Genomic DNA, 19643 nt, shown 5'->3' on the forward strand with positions numbered 1-19643 from the left:
TCTGGGCATTTACAGGGCTTATGATCGCTGTAAGTGGTCACTTTACACGCGTATTATATTCATCATTCTGCACATGATTAACAACCATACTCTTTTTTTTTTGGAACTCCTACTTATATCATAAATCTCATAACGCTTTATGTGTCAGTTCACCGGAGTTATCTTCGGTTGGTTGGTTTAGAATGTTTTTATTTAGCAGAGACTCTTTTACTTAGATAGAGCATCCTAACTGGAGTACTTTACCCACTGGGAGACGCTTGAAAACATGATTTTCAATTCATATGTACTGGTTAACGTTTGCTGTTCTAAACAATTTTGACAACCACATTACTCAAAATTTCGGAAGTTACATTTTTATGCTTTAATTGATCTACATGTTGATTTATCTACGGCATCTGAATGTTTTTTTTAATTAAAAAAAATGTCATGCATAATTCCTAATTGGAGATAACCCAAATTGTGAACAAGTGTATTTGAACATACTCAAAATATTGAAAAATTACTTGATCAAATTACAAGCTAAAATAATTTTAAAATCTTGCGTTTCTTAAGTATGTAAATATAATGTAGGATTTGGACCTTACATACAAATGGAAAGAGTCTCTGCTTAATAAAAGCTTTCCTCATCCCAACAGATGTCTGTTGTGAACTCGCGTTATAATGTGTTGTGTAAGTTTGATCAATATATTTAGAAATAAAAAAAAAAGAGAAGTGTGGTTGTCAATCATGGGTAGAATTGGTGAATGTTACACGTGTATAAATTGATAACTTATTCAAGCCTATGGCGGCCGTAAGTACTGTAATTGCCCAGCCTTCCATGTTCTTCTTCATCTATGTTGAGATGTCAAAAAATAATGTAAAAAAATAACTCCCAATTGGAGATAATCCAGATTTGTGAAAAAGTATTTGGACATATTTAAAATGTATGTAGATGAAACCTTCATGAAATGATATGTAAGATTTTTTCTGGAATAACGTTTTGTTAATAAACATAATATTGTTGCAGTGTTAAATCAAAGGCACGTGTTCACACAACAGCGAGCAATTATTGTTCACGGAAATGATAAAAGGAAAGTTAATTATTTTCTTTCCGCAAAAAAAGGTTTTCGTTTTATCCGGTATCTAGAAAATTCCAAGAAAGCTTCCGCGTCGCGCAAGAAAACAGTTTCAATTACATGCGAATCGCCCCAATAAGAAACGTACACGGAAATTATGCCGACGAAAATGTTTCCAGAAAAAAACCTTTTCCCTTTGTGATGGAATGTTTTTCAGAAAACACACCGCATTATACAATCACCATGAAATTGTTTTGTTATATCGTAGCAAGCTTTTATTGAAACATAATCCTAATATTCTACACTGTTCCACAACTTTTATTCCTTCTCGTCTCTATATTCTCACCCTTTTATCTTTATGGTCACATAAATTGGCATACAGTTTTACGTTTCAGTGAAAAGTTAGTGCGCTGAAATATCCACATTTTAATACAAGTAAACTAAATTATGAAATTATTTATTTATTTACAACTATTAAATTAACGTTATTTAGAGTATGTATCCATCCTAGAAGAAGACAGGGTATTCGAAATAACAAGTTAATGTAATTTGTGGACTGCTCTTTTCTGCATAACGCGTATACCGTTGTTCAGAGTATCTATGTATCCATCCCACAAGAAGACAAGGTATTTGTAACAATAACTTAATTTAATTTAATTTTGTGAATTGTGGACTGTTCCTATCTGCATAACGCTAATCCAAGTTGTTGTACTGGCACATGTGGGAAATTCGTTTAAATTTAGATTTATATATTTGTATTTGTGTGTGTGCATGTGTGCGTGTGTGCCTGTGTGTGTGTGTATATATGGGAGCGTGTGTGTGTGCGTGTATGTGTGTGAACACTCCATTGATGTAGATAAGATAGATCTATTGATGCATTAAGCAAACAGTATGTAATTATTGCTTCCTAGAAGTGATTAATGCACATTATTTTTTTCATAGAACTGCATTCTTATGTCGTGTCTGGATTTTTTGGCAGATGAAGGCTTATTGTTCTCATTGTGCGTGATATACAGTGAAAATACGAAAGCCGACATGTACTCTTAAGGTGATATCTCATGCAATTGGAATTAATAATAATATAAGGGCGCTATAGGCCAGGTCAAATGCATAATCCATATTGATCACCAATGGATGGAGGGGAGGGGAGGCATTTAAATGCATATAAGCAAAACATATTTAAAAATCTTTCTGACAATAAAAAAAATAAATAAAATAACCTTTTATACTCTGCAGGAAGTATTGACAAAAAGGGTTCAAATGTGATATGAGTTATCAATGTCAAAAATATTACCATCTGAAGCTGACATAAAATATTGTAGACATCTGAAACGCAAGAGAAACGGATATTAGTTTTTCAACCCTATGGGATACATATCATGAAGGGAGTAATGATACATATATTTGTTTGAAATCCTATTTATATAGTTTTGTAGACCTCTATCAAGGTGTTAGTTATATCTTACCAAGCTTTTAATGAAACATAATACTAAAATCTACATTCTTCTACAGCTTAAATTTCTCCTCGATATTATTTGAAGGTTTATATTGTTTATATTAATTTATATTGAAAGTTTATATTAACAATTGAACATTTATAATATAAGGATATTGTACATACTATAGAGTAACGTAGCGAGTTCGATACCTAGAGGGTTCGAAATAAACATCAGTGATTTTTCACTCAAATATGGATTTATTATTACCCTGGTCATGACTTACATGTAAGTAACTATTAAGATAACACTACGTCAATATGATGCAGTGCCCTATGTACGATTGGGTACGGATAAGGGTTCTTACCTCTCTAAGAAGAAGAATGCTCGTGAGGAGGATGATTGATCTGTTGAATACCCTATCGAGAGATGTTTTATTAAGATTTTTTTCGCTAATATTAATCCAATATTACTCTTCACTGTACCTAAAACGTAACATTAAGATTTCAGATCTATCAGACGATCATCTTGTCTCCATAAAATTAACGATCAACCTAACATTGCATCATTCTGATGCAGTGCTCTATACACCATTGGGTGCGGATGAGGGAAATAGGTAGACTCAATAATGAAAAATGTGTACCTTCTAATTTACCAGAATAGCCAGTAACAAAATGAAATTCAATTGCGTTTTAGCAAATTAATTAGCAAGGATTTCATGCAAGAGTGCGTATCGTGTCAGATGCCTCAGCGCGGGTCACTGATTTCATCCCGCAGAGCCTTCAGGCTTGTGAGGGTACCAATTTATACTCCCTTTGAAAGCTTCCCTTGATCTGAACGTATAATTATTTTTTTTCTTCTACAAAACTTTTTGGTTGTAAGTTATATTATTATACGAGTATTTTGTACCTCCATTCGAATAAAAGTAATTAGCAGATAAGGTTATATATTTTTCATTATATTTATAGAGAACAACATTTCAGTAAAGTAAAATTTAAGTCTTCTAAATAAATACAGTTTTTTTTACGTTTTTGACATCTAAATATAATAATAATAATAAAACCCTTATCCGCACCCCAATGGTGCATAGGGCACTGCTTCATATAAACGCAGTGTTATCTTGATCGTTTATACATGAAGGAAAGGTGATCAGCCCTCCGCTTCAGGTACCAGTCCAGGGTAATATTGAATAAATATTACAGTGAAAAAATCACTAATATTTATTTGACCCCCCTGGGAATCGAACCCGGGACCTCCAGAACGGTAGGCGAGCGTGCTGACCATTACACTACGGAGGCGGACATCTAAATATACGAATAATATAAAAGTCTGGGCATTTACAGGGCTTACGACCTTAATTGGATTGGTTAAGTGATCATTTTACACACGTGTAACACTCATAAGTTCTACCCACGATTGACAACCACACTACTAAATTTTTGGAACCCTTAGATATAAATCACACTCGTGACAAAGTACATGTGAGTTCACTATAGCAAAATAGGGAAAGCTTTTACTAAGCAAAGACTCGTTCTCGCATCTGTATGCAAGATCCGAATCTTGGATTAAATTCACATATTTGAGACCCGCCTGAAAACACACTCAAAATAAATGATCTGAAAAAGTACTTTATGAAAAGATATATTTTATTTTTTTGATTTAACCTTGTGTTTTTTTATATTTTCTCATTTTTTATAATTTCTCATTTGTTTATTTTAAATATGCTTCTTACCTTGTATTTTTCTCATTTATTTCTTTTAAATATGCTTCCTACCTTATGTTTTTCTCATTTATTTCTTTTAAATGTGTTTCTTATGCCTATTTATTATACCTGTTTATTGTTTTCATATTTTGCCATGTATTCGTTTTGGTTATTTAAAAAAAATCTTTTTCTTAGTTAGGTACTTTATTATTTGTGTTCCTGTCTTGTTAACCTAAATCGCATGTCCCAAAATGAGAAATAGAAATTACTCATCGGGAATATTATATATATATATATATATATATATATATATATATATATATATATATATATATATATATATATATATATATATATATATATATATATATATATATATATATATATATATATATATATATATATATATATATATATATATATATATATATATATATATATATATATATATATATATATATATATATATATATATATATATATATATATATATATATATATATATATATATATATATATATATATATATATATATATATATATATATATATATATATATATATATATATATATAAATATATATAAATATATAAATATATATATATATATATATATATATATATATATATATATATATATATATATATATATATATATATATATATATATATATATATATATATATATATATATATATATATATATATATATATATATATATATATATATATATATATATATATATATATATATATATATGACTTATGTATGTAATATGTTTTAAAAAATAAATAAATAAATAAACTGTTAATATAGTTTTGTTTGATTGAGTTTTAATGATTCTTTATAAGGTAATTAACGTTCAAGATGACGCTTCATTATTCTGATAAAGCGCTGTTTACGTCATTGGGTGCAGATAATAGGTTAGTGATGAAGAAGAAAATAGAAAATTTGTCATTGAGTATTTAATGTATGCGCATTTATTTTAATACCCAGGTATAATCGTTGAAAAGTTTAAAGTCAAATAATGTTTCTGCCTCCTGCCTTAAAGTTCTACATACTTTTAACGATTCGATAATTCAATTTGTAAATCGTTCATGAAAACTCAGTTCAAACTATTCATTTAAATAGTTCGATATTGGTGAGATGGAAATCTGAAACTATGGTAGGTGGAATATTATTCAATATTTGTAATATAGTATTTGTTACACTGGCTACATTAAAAAGACACACGCTTAGTTACATAAATTATTGCATAACATTTAACTAATCCTTTTGTTTTTTTGCTTTTGACTGATGATTTAAAAGAGCAAAGATATTAAAATAGGGGTTTTTTTAATGTATAAAAAGACGAACGAATTAAAATGGACAATTTCACAGGTTGGACAAGAAACAGGGTTGAACGGACAGGTGTCGTTTTTCAAATAAATGTTTTTGAAACAAAATATATTTGTATTTGAGGCTTATAACATGTGTTGTGGCTTACGGCATTCATGGAAATGAGCACAAAAAATACTCGATTCTCATATTTCTCTAGTGATTTACGTTTCTCCCTTATTGGTATTCTGAAAACTCTCAAATTGGGTAACATTCGAACGAGTTAAGAATATAAAGACGTGTATTGAGCATTTTATTTTTACGCACGGTAATTCAGCTGGTGTTAGTCCATTTGAATTATTTTTTTATCAATAATATAATACCTTTAGATTAAATAAAAAATAAGTAGTCTAAAGAAGAGCAAGCAAAGTAAATAACATTGACTGTAAACTAGTGGGGCTATCCATTACTATATCGTAGTCATACAGGAGAAAGTGATCAAGTATTTTTTTTTACAAATACGTGATGATTGACTATTTGATATCTTACTAGCTTAATATTGCAATGAAAAAAGTCCCATAGGATTTGAAACTTGGAAGTAATATATATTGACTTGTTAAAAATGACTAACTGCATTGATATTTATTTTCTTGCCAAGCAACAGTGACTTAAATGGCCCTCCTGAAAATTTAACATTTTGTTAGTTGGTCACTTTCTCCTGTACGACTACGATATGTAAACATATTGGAATTTGTTAGGATTAAATTTAAAAATGTAAAATATTCCTTAAATTTTAGTACTAATTCGTTGATGAATATGTACTCGTATGTATTGTTAATAAATTGTTTATAACCGTTAATAAAATTGCTATGCTTTTAAAAAAAAAAATGCTTGACCAAGCGGTAGGTCCAATATTTTGTATTAAAAACAGATTATTAAGTCCGTACGATATAACATAAATTAATACATGAATCTGAATAATTGGAAAATTCTTTCACTAGAGTTACAGGATCGTAAAGGAAAATTTAATCTACCTATGAGAGTAAAATATAACACACAAATTTAAAATAAAATTTTAGTTGTTTTATTTTATTTTTATTTTTATAATTATTAAAGGAATAACCCGCAAGGCGTCTATTTTAGATGCTTGTCTGCATGTAGGATAGTAAGGATGGAGAAGGTAAATGTGAAAAATACATTACAAACACCAACACTAATTGAAAATAAATTTTTCTTTAATTCATTTTGCAATATATATAAATATATATATATATATATATATATATATATATATATATATATATATATATATATATATATATATATATATATATATATATATATATGTATATATATATATACATATATATATATATATATATATATATATATATATATATATATATATATATATATATATATATATATATATATATATATATATATATATATATATATATATATATATATATATATATATATATATATAAATATATATATATATATATATAAATATATATATATATATATATATATATATATATATATATATATATATATATATATATATATATATATATATATATATATATATATATATATATATATATATATATATATAAACATATATATATATATATATATATATATATATATATATATATATATATATATATAAATATATATATATATATATATATATATATATATATATATATATATATATATATATATATATATACATATATATATATATATATATATATATATATATATATATATATATATATATATACATATACATATATATATATATATATATTCTGGTATATATGTGGTATGTATTCTGGTATAATGTTATGTGTAATGTATCTTTTCGGAAAAGGTCAAAATAATAATTCGCAGAATTAAAATAATTATCCATTATCAGAACATATTTAATATCACAGTAATTCGATATTGAGTTCATTAATACTTTTCCAATAGGTTCAAGCTAACGCAATATGATCCTTTTTCGCGAGATAAAATAAATCGCTTGCCTTTCTAGCAAAACTCGTAAATCAAAAATAGATATTTTGTCATAATTGAGGCGGATCATATTGAAAATCGCTATCACAGCGATGCTGAATCAAATATACTACCATCAACATATTTTATTTCATAAGGAATTTAATCAAATTAAATTTTAAAATTAAGTCACAGAAGCCTTGTCAGCCAAAATACCATTTTAGCCCTTTAGTTAAAATCAGCCATTAAATGATAAATATTTTTGATTAAGTACGTTTTTTTATGAATAAATATCAAATATTTTTTTAGCTGATAAGTTTTTGTCATTTTAAAGGAATTAAGTTTTGAGTAAAATTGTAATCTAGAAAAATGCCTTTGAACAAAGCAATTTGAACAATAAAAATTCTAGAATTACGCAAATATCCATTATTTAGTAAAAATCAATACGGTACAATTTGACTAAAATCCACATGCAACATAATAGTGCAGCTTTCGACTATGCTTATGCCTTATTTAAGAGTTTAATAATATTTTGTTTTTATACTTTTTTCCAGAAATTTATATAACTGTTGAACACCGTCCACTTCTAATTTTCCACGGTCAGAACAAGGAATAGGAAAGTGAAAAGTTGATACAATACATAAAAGGAGTACGTTTTTTTCTCATAATATACCTGTTTAGTGAAATTGATAGTGAGGGGATCAAAACAAATATCTAATAAATTGTGTATTTTCTAAAAATATATACTGCTTACAATGCTTTTCCTTGGCAAAAGCAATTGAATCTGTAAGACAATAATATCCATTAAGATATTATATTCTGTCCAAAATAAAAAAGATACCTGAATAAATTATCTGATATATAATTTTTCCTCTTCTGCTTATATTCTTTTCCTACTTATTATTTTCTTTCATATATAGCAATAGGATCCTTTACCTTGCGCTCTATCACTTACTTACTCTATATCCCATCAAATATATTCCACAAGTTCTAAGAATCTGAATAAAAATGGTTTTATATTAACGTCATATTTTTATGCATATACGAGTATCTATGATGTTTTCATTGTATCTTGAATACATTTAGCAATAAGATTTTCGGAAACGTCTGCTTTATATAACACAAAAGGAATCTTGACTACATTTGATTTCGAAACGAGATATGACAAATCCGATATATCGCTCACTCCTTTCAAGAACGTCATAAATAAAAAATCGTCAAATTTCAGTTGTGCGGGTTTTCGGAATGCCCAGAAAATGTACTATATATCAGCAAAAGCGGCATATTTTAAACATAATATTTACCCGCTACAGGGCAGAAAGCGTTGTTTTTGCATATTGAAGAATAGGTATTGTTTAATGGTTTTTTTTAACATTCTAAATATTTTTCAAATAAGGAAAAAACCTTCAGGTTTTACCTAAAAATATCTGTTGCACAGCAAAAAGTTCAATAAGTGACTTGATATTTATTTTTAATACATTGTAATATATTTTAAAACTTTAAAAACGTTATCCTGAAAAATCAAGTTTTTTGATTTATGACGTTCTTGAAAGAAGTGAGCGATGTGTGTAAATACAAAATCACTAAATACGGGATATTTTCAACAAAATTGCCATATTTTCAGGAACTACATACCCATACTATACATATAATAGTATGACTGCCACTACTACCGTTACATAAGAAAATTTTCAAAAAATAATTTTAATATCATCGCTACATACTCATTTTGTAGACCTCTTCGTGTGTCTCTGTCTAATACCGATTACATGTCTCTGTCCGATAGAATACTTTTGTCCTTACTCTCAAACATAGAATTCAATAACCGGCCGACCACTGGAGAGGTCTCTTCTCACCCGATTTTTTAAAAATAATGTATATTTTATTTACTATTTTGTTTTTTAGAATAAACATATTTAGAAAACATATTTTTTAATATTTTTTTTTACCTCATTACCTATCAATAACTCTTATTTTCAAAACCATATAATTGTTTCGAAGAAAGCTTATTTTTTTAAGCATAAACGGTGTTTTAAGAAAAAATCTACTTCGTAAAATGTTACCTAGATTTAGAGAAAATGAAGTTGCGACATAACAAATACTGGGACTTATGCAGAAATACCATAAAAAATCTTTTTTTGATAAATATACATGAATTATTTTTTACTTTTTTATAGTAGCTGCAACGCAGATAGATGTACATAAAATATACATGCTAAGGTTTGTTTTAATTTGAAAGAATTTTCGTTGCTTTCAAGACAATCTTACTGCCAAAAAACGTAATATTGAAATAACATTGAAAGCTACGACATAAAAAAATATGCGACAGTCTGTTCGGCTGTCCAAACTCAAAACACAGTAAGGGATATTTTTTTGTAGTAGGTACGTTTTTTTTTTGCATTTTTGGACTAAGTAGATTCTACTTAGTCCATAAGTGCAAAAAATACGTACTACAAAAAATGTCCCTTACTGTGTTTTAAGTTTGGACAGCCGTGTTTTAAATAGTATTTATTTTCGTATTTTTTTAAATGAAAACATTTAATGCTTGTAATATGTATTATATATTTATAATACAAACATGTAGCATTCAAAGTCAGTGATTTGAGTTACCGTAAAGTGGGTTTACATTGCACCAAAATACTGCATTTTTTCAAAAAATTGTCTATTCCGATCAGGTTTTTTACTTTTTCTGAGGTTTCAACTATTGCAATGTAATAACACATATACCTGTAACATGTCTGATACGTTTTTAAATTTTTATCTATTTTGCCTGTATTTTTTTTAATATTTATATTTTGGTGCAAAGTATCCCGGGGTAAAGTACAACTTTGCACCATGATATTTTCTCTACACTTTTCGTACTAGAATCCAAATTTATACAAAGTAAAGGCTATCCTACAAGTTTTGTTGCACCTTATGAAGGGTTTTGGCTCACAGTTCACTAAATGCAGATTATAATATTGTATAATTATGGAAAAATAAGACACTTGATAGAAAATTTTTTAAAAAAATATTGAAAAATCTAACAAAAATGTTTTTTTTTCAATACTGAAGGTTTAAAATTATATAAAATAAAAGGTGGATATTAAAACATATCGTACTACATAGGTAATAGGAATTAAAATTAAATTAGGTCTAAATATGTTCAAGTTCCGGGACGGTAAAGAAACCTCTTTTGGATTGCATTTTCGGTTCTTTTATGGAACCCGCTACATCCTTCCAAGAATATTGAAGAAAGTCATCCTTCATCGGCCACTTCCACGATTTGAGACTCTCCTGCATGGATTTAACAGCTCTGTCTTTCTTTATTTCCAAAATCTGTCCCGGAATTTTTTCTCCTTCATAATGAAATACGACATATTTTCCCACCTTCTTTTTTACTGGTCCTAATGAAACGGAAGAACAAATACGATAACTGGTTTCAGTCATCGTTTTTGTTCTTCTCCCTCTTCCTCAAAGCTTCCGTGTGAACTATAATCAGTTAATGATAGATATGCTGGAAGTTTCGATGCGGAAGGTGGGATCATTGATGTAGTTGGTTCAGGTAGCATTTGTGTCTCGTCAACGTTCATTTCGACATTTGGATCGTGAGCAATGCTCTTACCTGGTTCTATCAGTATCGTTTTCCTGCGTTTTAAGACTGAATTCTTTGGGTTGAAACTGTTTTCTTCCAAAAACTGTTGAAAACTCTGGCGCACGTCATCGTCATACGCTTTTAATGGCAACCGATTAAGCAACTGACTAGTTTTAGCAACAGTCAAGGTTTTATGTCTTTACAAAAATGATCTTATCCATTCAGAGCCTGGTACGTTGTTCTTTAATATTCGTACTCTTCTGCCAAATCTATCCAAATAGGCTATTAGAATGTAGCGAATGTTAAAAACACTCACTGGGAAACCGTACTCACTCATGTCTACTATGCAGTTTACGAAGGATTGCTCTTCGCCCTTGTCACATATCGGAGGTTTTCCCACAGGTTTTGTGTGCTGACCTTTGAGCTTATAGTTAATCGTCCTTCTGGGGATTTTGAAAATTTCTTTAGCCTTTCTTTGACTGATTGTACCATTTCGAATGGCCTCCAAACACTGCTCCACTCTCTTCGGTGTAAAATCGCAGTATCGTCTGGCATAAGGCCGCTGTTTGTGTGTTCTTGACATTTTTGAAAAAAATATACCATCAGGAATTAAGTAAGTACACAAAACCAATAGATATTTAGCAAACATGTCAAGTTGTACTAGCCTTTTTAAGACTTTTCATCAAATTAATTAACTATGGCCTTTTGTGGATACTTTGCACTTGGTGCAATGTTACCCCAAATGTGGTCAATACAAGTCAGTTCTTAAAAAAATATTATTTTTACATAAACTTGACAACGTAACTAAATAATACAGCATTTGAGAAAAGCAGGGCCTATCTACCTACGATTTAGAGACCACTCACTTGTTGTAACTAGTTTCAGTATACTGATTCCACTGGATTTTTTCGGACACAATTTTCAGACAGAAAACTTTCTTTACGTTCGGACAGGAAAAACGCATTGAAGCAATAGCGACCGACTATTACTTCTGTAAACTAAAAAGTAGATTGAAGTGCCATCTATCAGAAACAATAGAAAGTAGAATGAAAAATGACATGTATCAGAGATGACCAGCTTTACAATTTCTTTACAGAAGGTGGTGCAAAGTATCACCCATGGTGCAAAGTATACCCACTTTACGGTACTGAAAAATAAAAATTATTTAACATTTTTTCATTTTTGATTATTTAGCATTATTAAATATTTTGAAAAAAATATATACACGTATCTTGTTTGTATAGTAATAACTTCAGTGTAAATACAATTTCTGCATACAAAGGTATGCAGAAAAGTATTATACAATGTTGCTCTTGCTCATTGCAGGAATCCGAAGAAAAAATATGTAAATTAAGCGCTGAATAAGCGTAAAAAGGACAAAAAAGCAACTTTGTATTTTATAGTACTTTGCGGACGAAGCCATTTTAGTACCTGCATAGTGGATCTTATTTCATGACCTGCATAGAAGATGAGTTAGAAGCACGGAATATTTACAATATTCATAGAATCAAAAAAAGTATTTTAGATAAAATAATGCACTGCGAACAAAATCGAAAAGGATTAAAAATATAATAATGGCAATTTCGAACATTCGATATAGCCATTTACTTCTTGACACAGTAAAAACAAACAAAAAATGGGTTTTAGATGTTAGTATGCATTTAATTAAAATATTTAAAAAAAATTTAATACTATTGTATTTTTAACCTTTTATTGGAGACTGTTATTTTCATTATAAACTGTTCTATCTAGATATTACAAATAATACCACACAAAATAAATTATTCTAAGAATATGAACTCTACAAATAAACATTACATGTAGAAAATAAAAATATTATACAAAATAAGCCTTTATTTTGGTGGGGTCACCAACTTTAAACACTTTTCGTGTCCCGCTTGAAAAATCATATTTTATTGTGTTTTATTTTATAATTATTATCGCCTTCATACCATTATGGCATTATACTATTTGCCTGTGGGCATACGCACACCTAGATCAAAACTGTATCAACTCAAAAATGATGTTTTTTTTAGATAATCACTTATTCGGATTCTACAAACTAAGACGCATATATCAATTTATCCGATTTGTCAATATCTTAAATATTATTCAAAATATAGCTCTATATGTACCTTTTGGTAAATAAAAGAGTTCTATTCTCTCTGCCTACCCCTTAGGAGAAGCGGCGTGATGGTTAGTTAGTATTTTTTATTTTTTTAAATATAAATAAAATAAAATATAAAAATGAATACAAAAAAAGATCCCACAAAGGCATGGCCTGTGTGGGGAATATGAAATAAAAGTTTGAAATGTTTTAATATAAATATTCTTTAATATGCATTGTCCATCCATAAAAGAAAACAGGAAACTTCTATTACATAAGGTGACATCACTATACGTTTTTCGTCTGTCCTGAAAAACAGTTTTTTTGAGTTGATACTCTTTTGATCTCGGGGTGCAATATGTGGCTTCCTCACGCTGTAATTTTTTTTTTATTCACGTACTTTTTTTTCAAATCGATTATTTTGTTTTTATTACCGCCCAGTGATGTTCATTCATTAGTAGTCGTTACGTTGGTAAAAGTCGTAAAAATAACACATTGAAAAATAAAGTTAAGTATCCCAGAGGATGACAAGATGTTGTCGAAAGTAATCCTATAAGCACTTTAAAATAATGTGGTCAAAACAAAGTTTTGTAATTAATGTTTTAATTATATTTTAAGAAATGTTTTTTTTTAACAATTAACCACAATATACGATTGTATTATTAAAACAGATAGATAGGTACTCTGTAAATATGTAAATTTTATTTTATTCGTATCTACCATATTATTCTTAACTGCATTGAAACGGAGCAAACATAAAACTTTATTGTTTTTCTTAGACATAAACACACATGAAAGAAAATCATTACGACTCTTTAAATATAACACCTGTAATAACATATAAATTTTTTAACTAAAACAGTATGGTAAGATAGAATGTTAATGTGTTTGCTAAAAGGAATAGGGTAGATATAGGGAGACAATAAATAATCATAATTATGTAGATATACAGTATGTTTGTTATACATTTGCAATAGAAGCAGAGGACCGAGGAAAACTTGACATGATCAAGTATTTCAAATACTTGAAAGTGGTCAGGTCAGGAGTCGTAATAATCAGCGGGTATGTATGAGGAGATGCATGAATGTGGAAGAGGCGAAGATTGTTTGCCAGGACAGATTGGTGGGGCGTTCTATTATCTCTGCCTACCCCTGAAGATAAGCGAAGTGATGGTTAGTTAGTTTGTTATTTAATATATCTATACTTATCTCTAACTATTGATTTATTTTTGTTACAGTTCTGCAAAAAAACTGTCGTTCATATAAATTGTAAAAATAATAATCGAAATTGTACCTTCAACAAAATTACACCTTTATTCAATTGAATTTGGTTGTATTTATAAGTAATCGAAAGAAAAACTCACTTATTTAATGCAAATTAGTTAAATAACAGTTTGGGTTCCATAGTATCAAAAGTGCATGTCATAAAAATATTAAGATTTTTCTTCTTCATAATATACCTGTTCAATATGCGTACTGTTCTGCGTACTATGCCTTTCCTCGGCAATACTGTAATTGAAACTCGTGTGGAATTTTGTGATAATTAGTTTCTTTTCTTTTCAGATGTTGCATAGTCTGAGGCAAGATGGGGAAGCGGAGCAGTACCGAGGAGGAGAATGACAGCGAGCTGAGCATTCTCTTAGTGGTTACAGTTATCATCGGCATGTTTCTAATGGCGTCTCTTCTTTTGTGCTACATCTGCGTCTTCCGCCAACTCTGCTGCGAGGGAATAGAGGAAAATAAAAAACGCCGCAGACGCGCAGAACGAGACAGCTTTCCTCTGGCTGAAATAACGCACGTGTCTAGCCAGCCCACGGAAACGGAGAGAATTTGATTCACCGTGATAATATCAAAATGTAGTATATAATTTAAGACATTTTACCGTCTAAGTACGCACTTTATTATAAGTTATGTCATGGCTACCTAAATAAAAAAAAAAAAAAACTTGATGTCCAAACCCACCATTTTATATCTCACACTTTTAGCGCGTATTATCGATTTGGAAATAATTTTAACTACTGGCAACACTTTACTAATTTTGAATTTTGATAGAAAACTTGCAGATTTTTATTTTACTAAATGATTTTTTTCTCATAAATATTGTTTTTGCCGTTAATTATTGATTTGGATTTATTTGGATATAATAATCGTAATCAGTTTTAGATTTATGGGTGTGAGAAGAGCAGAATAGAATTAAATCGAAAACAAAACTATTACATAATAAGTACATATGTTTGAAATTACTAAAAATGCATTATTATTGGTCAAAATCTTCGAGAATGATAAATTTTTCTCAAATTAAATTAATGTAATGATAACATGAATCACATTGTTCAATTCATTCCTCACATTACAGTTATTCAACGCAAATAGGGTTATTTTTCATTATTTTATCAATTTGTTGTGAATCTCACTTGGGCTAAGGGCTGATCTTGTTTTAAAAAATGTACATACACATGCTTAAAATTTGTTTATATTAATATTATGAAAAATTGATGCAAATGAAAAATTTAGTAGAACAAATTTTTATTCCAACAACCTCATACATGAATAAACATATATTCTGAGAAATTACTTTGATAGATTATTCACATAACACAATAGCTTTATGATCTGAATATAGAATAAATAATTAATATAAAATGAATGACTAAGTTAATAAGTTCATGTTATATATTTCCAAGTTTCATTATGTAATGTGATACATTTTGAAATATGTGCATATTTAGAAATACACTAGTTTCTTTCGGATTCATAATTCAATCAGGTTTTAAAATTATTTTGTTTGCCTACATTCTGTCCGATTTAAAAATGATTTATTCATATGCATGACTAATTTTATTTGACATATCGCTCACTCCTTTCAACAACGTCATAAGTATATGAAAAATCATCAATTTTCAGCTGTGCATGTTTTCGAAATGCCCAGAAAATGTACTATATCCCAGCAAAAATGGCATATTTTTATTTTTTTCCAATAAACTAAATATTTTTCAACTGTAGAAAAAACATTCAGGTTTTACCTTAAAAGATCTGTTGCACAGTAAAAAATTCAATAAGTGGCATGATATTTATTTTTAATACATTTTATTATATTCTTAAATTTTAAAAACGCTCTCCAGAAAAATATTTTTTTGTTGATATATGACGTTGTTGAAAGGAGTGAGCGATAAAGGCCAATCGGGGACACAGCACATTGCTTTGCCTGAATCCTACACTATTAGTGTGTAGAAAAAATAAGTTATTACTATTTTAGTTTTATATCCTTATTAAGTATTATGTCGTTTTTTTAGATTCATAAATTTATTACATGTGGGACTTAATTCTAATCAAGCTATATTTGAAAATGTGCAAAAATAACATTAGGACGCAATCTTGAAAAAAAAGCCATAAAAATTGACCCTAAATTAACTGAAAACTGTTTTATAAAAAATGTGAATACAGAAAAAAACGGATTAATCTATGTCAAAAAAATTATACGTATGTATTTGAAACATGATTTACATAAAATGGCTCCAAAATGGATTTTTATCTAAACAGTAACACAAATATGATATAATATTGTATATTCATTAACACCAAAAGTTAATCTTCAAAAATAATATTTAAAATAAATAAAACTCAAATTTATGAAGTGAAAAAACTAAAGGTGAGTTTATTGGACCCAACTATATAAATGTACATATTTTTGTTTCTATTTTATTCAAATTGAAAAGTTTTTTGTAACTTCTGAGGCATTTATAATTTACAAGCCCGCTTATAATTTAAATTTTCAATTTGTGATTTCTATATAATTGTTTCTCAAAACCCACGAATTCGATGTAACATACCAAAAATAAAGGAATCTAGTCGTTTATGTGAGTACATACAGTTATTTTTTTGTATTAAAAAATTTTTATACTAAATGTTTTAGTGTAATAATTAACCAAAGGATAAATAAATGAAGTTAAAAAATGAGCCCTTTGATATTATTTTAAACCACTTTCTAAATATACTATATGTAACATATACAATTACATGATTAAATCATCTCTGTCCACTTTTGTATTTAATGGTCCAGTCCATCCATTCATTAAATGAATTTTCATCAGATAAAGAAGAGTTATTATGTTAACTGATGCTTTGTAGTGTGGAGAAATTGACTATGGCCATGCCGTGGGGATATTGTCAGTACAGAGAGCTGAGCCCAACCGTGTGAATGGATTATTATACTTACATGTATATTTTGTATGTGCAGACAACAGATTCACTAGTCAGTCGCTTTGAAGTTACCAACTAGTCTGTATTCAGCCACCAGTTGCCAATTAGTCGAATTATTATTGAAACTAGATTTAAAAAAAATATTTATAGCCCAACATACGTCAAATCGCAACCTAATTTTCTTTAAACCCAGGTTTCATTTGACATACTTGTTTTTCTTTTCTTAAAACACCGTTTTTTGTATTGAAAAAATAAGTTTTTCTTCCAAATAAATATATGCTTTTGACAAGAAAACATTTATTTAAAGATAAGGAGTTAAAAAAAACATAACACATATTTAAAAAAAAATCAGGTGTGAAGTGACAACTGACTCTCAGCGCAGCCGGACGCTCAATAAATTATATTATTGCGAGTAAGACCGTAATATCTACGAAGATATCACATTGTTATAAAATACCGAATATAATTTTATCTAAAGAGTAAAATACAAAACAATTAAAACTGGATATAGATGATCCGGTCATTTCATTTTGCACAATGCACATCTCAACATACATATTATCACAATATAGGATATAGTGCAGAACTAGCAACAATATATCATAAATAAAACTAAACATACACATATATATAAAACTTTATTTACATCTAAAAACAAGTAAACTTTACAAAATACAGCATTAACATATATTTATATTTAAAAAAAATAATATTGCAGTTGCCATGTTTCAAATTTAAATGCTTGAGGTTTACATGCTTGTAACTAGTAATGTCATTTAATTATAAAAAATTGTGATCTTTTTAAAATAATTTATACAGTACAGTAAAGTAAACAGAAATGTTGATACCTTCTACCCGTTCCCAGTTGTTGGCCACGCTGATTTCATATGTAAATATTATCTGACACTTAACATATTAAAATTTGAAGTTTCCCATATTCACATTGTGAAAATACTGATTATTATAACAAAGATGATTTTATTTAAGTATTTCTGCAACCCATGGTCCCAACTGTTGTCAACAAAAGGCTATTTAGTTGGCTAGGCATGTACTTGGCGACATACCTCTCGAGAGCCTTAATTAAACTTGCCTCTCTTACAAGGCAACAGGTTTCAGCTGTTCAGGACTAACACTGCTGACAATTTGTCGGCAGTTCTCGTCTGAATTTCGGGACTCAGACCTAACTTGGGAAAATGCAAGGGAGATGGCAGACTGACAGAAGAGTCCCGAGGGAGTTCAAGGACTCCGTATGGCCCATATAGGTAGCGAATAAGGATAAATGAATGTTGAGTCAACTTCTAACAGTTGTATCTTTAGAATTGATATTTAGATTTTTGCTGATTTTACAAAATATCTTTATTTTATACCAAAAAAGCAACATGTAAAATTTATTGTATAAAAATACTAGAAGGCCAATAACTACATTTTTTTCACCCGTAAGAGAATAAAACCTTAAAAAATAAAAAATAAAAACAACGAACTAAACATTCATTAATGCAACAAAAAATAAATTACAATGATAAGATGAATGGTAAAGATGTAAATCAATATTGATTGAACCAATCTGTTTAAAAGGCCGATGATAAGTCTCTTTACACTATCTTACAACATCGAAGAATTTGTACAAAAATTTACTTAATTAACATTTAGTTTTCCATCAAGTGTACAACTACACCATACCTTATTTACCCTAGTGATTTTTAATATAAACATATTTTTTTTAAAGTTTAGAAAAACATTCCAACAAATTATTAATAACATAATAACGAGTAATAAATTTTAGTAACACAGAAAAATTAAACAATAAAACATAATGATCAAAATATGACATGATGTGGAAAGCACATCTCCAGTACAGAAAAATCCCCGAATCCGAATATACAAATTAATATTGATTGTATTGATTTAATAAAATTCAGTTAATAAAGAAAAGTAAATGGCATAATCACTTACTGTACCTATACTTGAAAAAAGTATATACCTGTTTGATAATTAAAAAAGAAAAAAATCTAATTAATAAAATCAAGAACACAAGTTTTTGTTTGATTTTACAAGTAAAAAACATTTGAAAGTCCAATGTTATAAAACAGTATGTAGTACGGTAGATAAATATACAAAGATTTAAACATTTGTATTAAATATATATCAAGATATAAAACTATTTACAAAAATGGTGATCAAACAATTGACTATATAAAAATAAATAATAATAAACAAAGAAATAACACAAACATTTGTAATTGTAA

At 28.3% G+C, this 19643-nt stretch overlaps 1 long non-coding RNA gene across 3 annotated transcripts in view; it reads left to right on the plus strand.

Annotated features, from left to right (window-relative positions):
* LOC148311356 (uncharacterized) overlaps positions 1 to 17110 on the plus strand; it is a 41899-nt gene extending 24789 nt beyond the window's left edge. Inside the window, exons 2-3 of one of the 3 annotated variants that reach the window (XR_015837275.1) lie at positions 14761 to 15421; positions 16491 to 17110. This is a non-coding gene — a long non-coding RNA (uncharacterized LOC148311356). Of the gene's footprint in view, positions 1 to 8071; positions 8167 to 14760 lie in introns of all 3 variants that reach the window. The other 2 variants (XR_015837274.1, XR_015837273.1) reach the window with 2 other exon arrangements.
* The last annotated feature ends 2533 nt before the right edge of the window (positions 17111 to 19643 follow it).

The sequence above is a fragment of the Brachycentrus maculatus genome, unplaced genomic scaffold, assembly GCF_059751285.1.
Source record: "Brachycentrus maculatus isolate JH-2025_06_01 unplaced genomic scaffold, ASM5975128v1 h1tg000066l, whole genome shotgun sequence".
Lineage (NCBI taxonomy): Eukaryota > Metazoa > Arthropoda > Insecta > Trichoptera > Brachycentridae > Brachycentrus > Brachycentrus maculatus.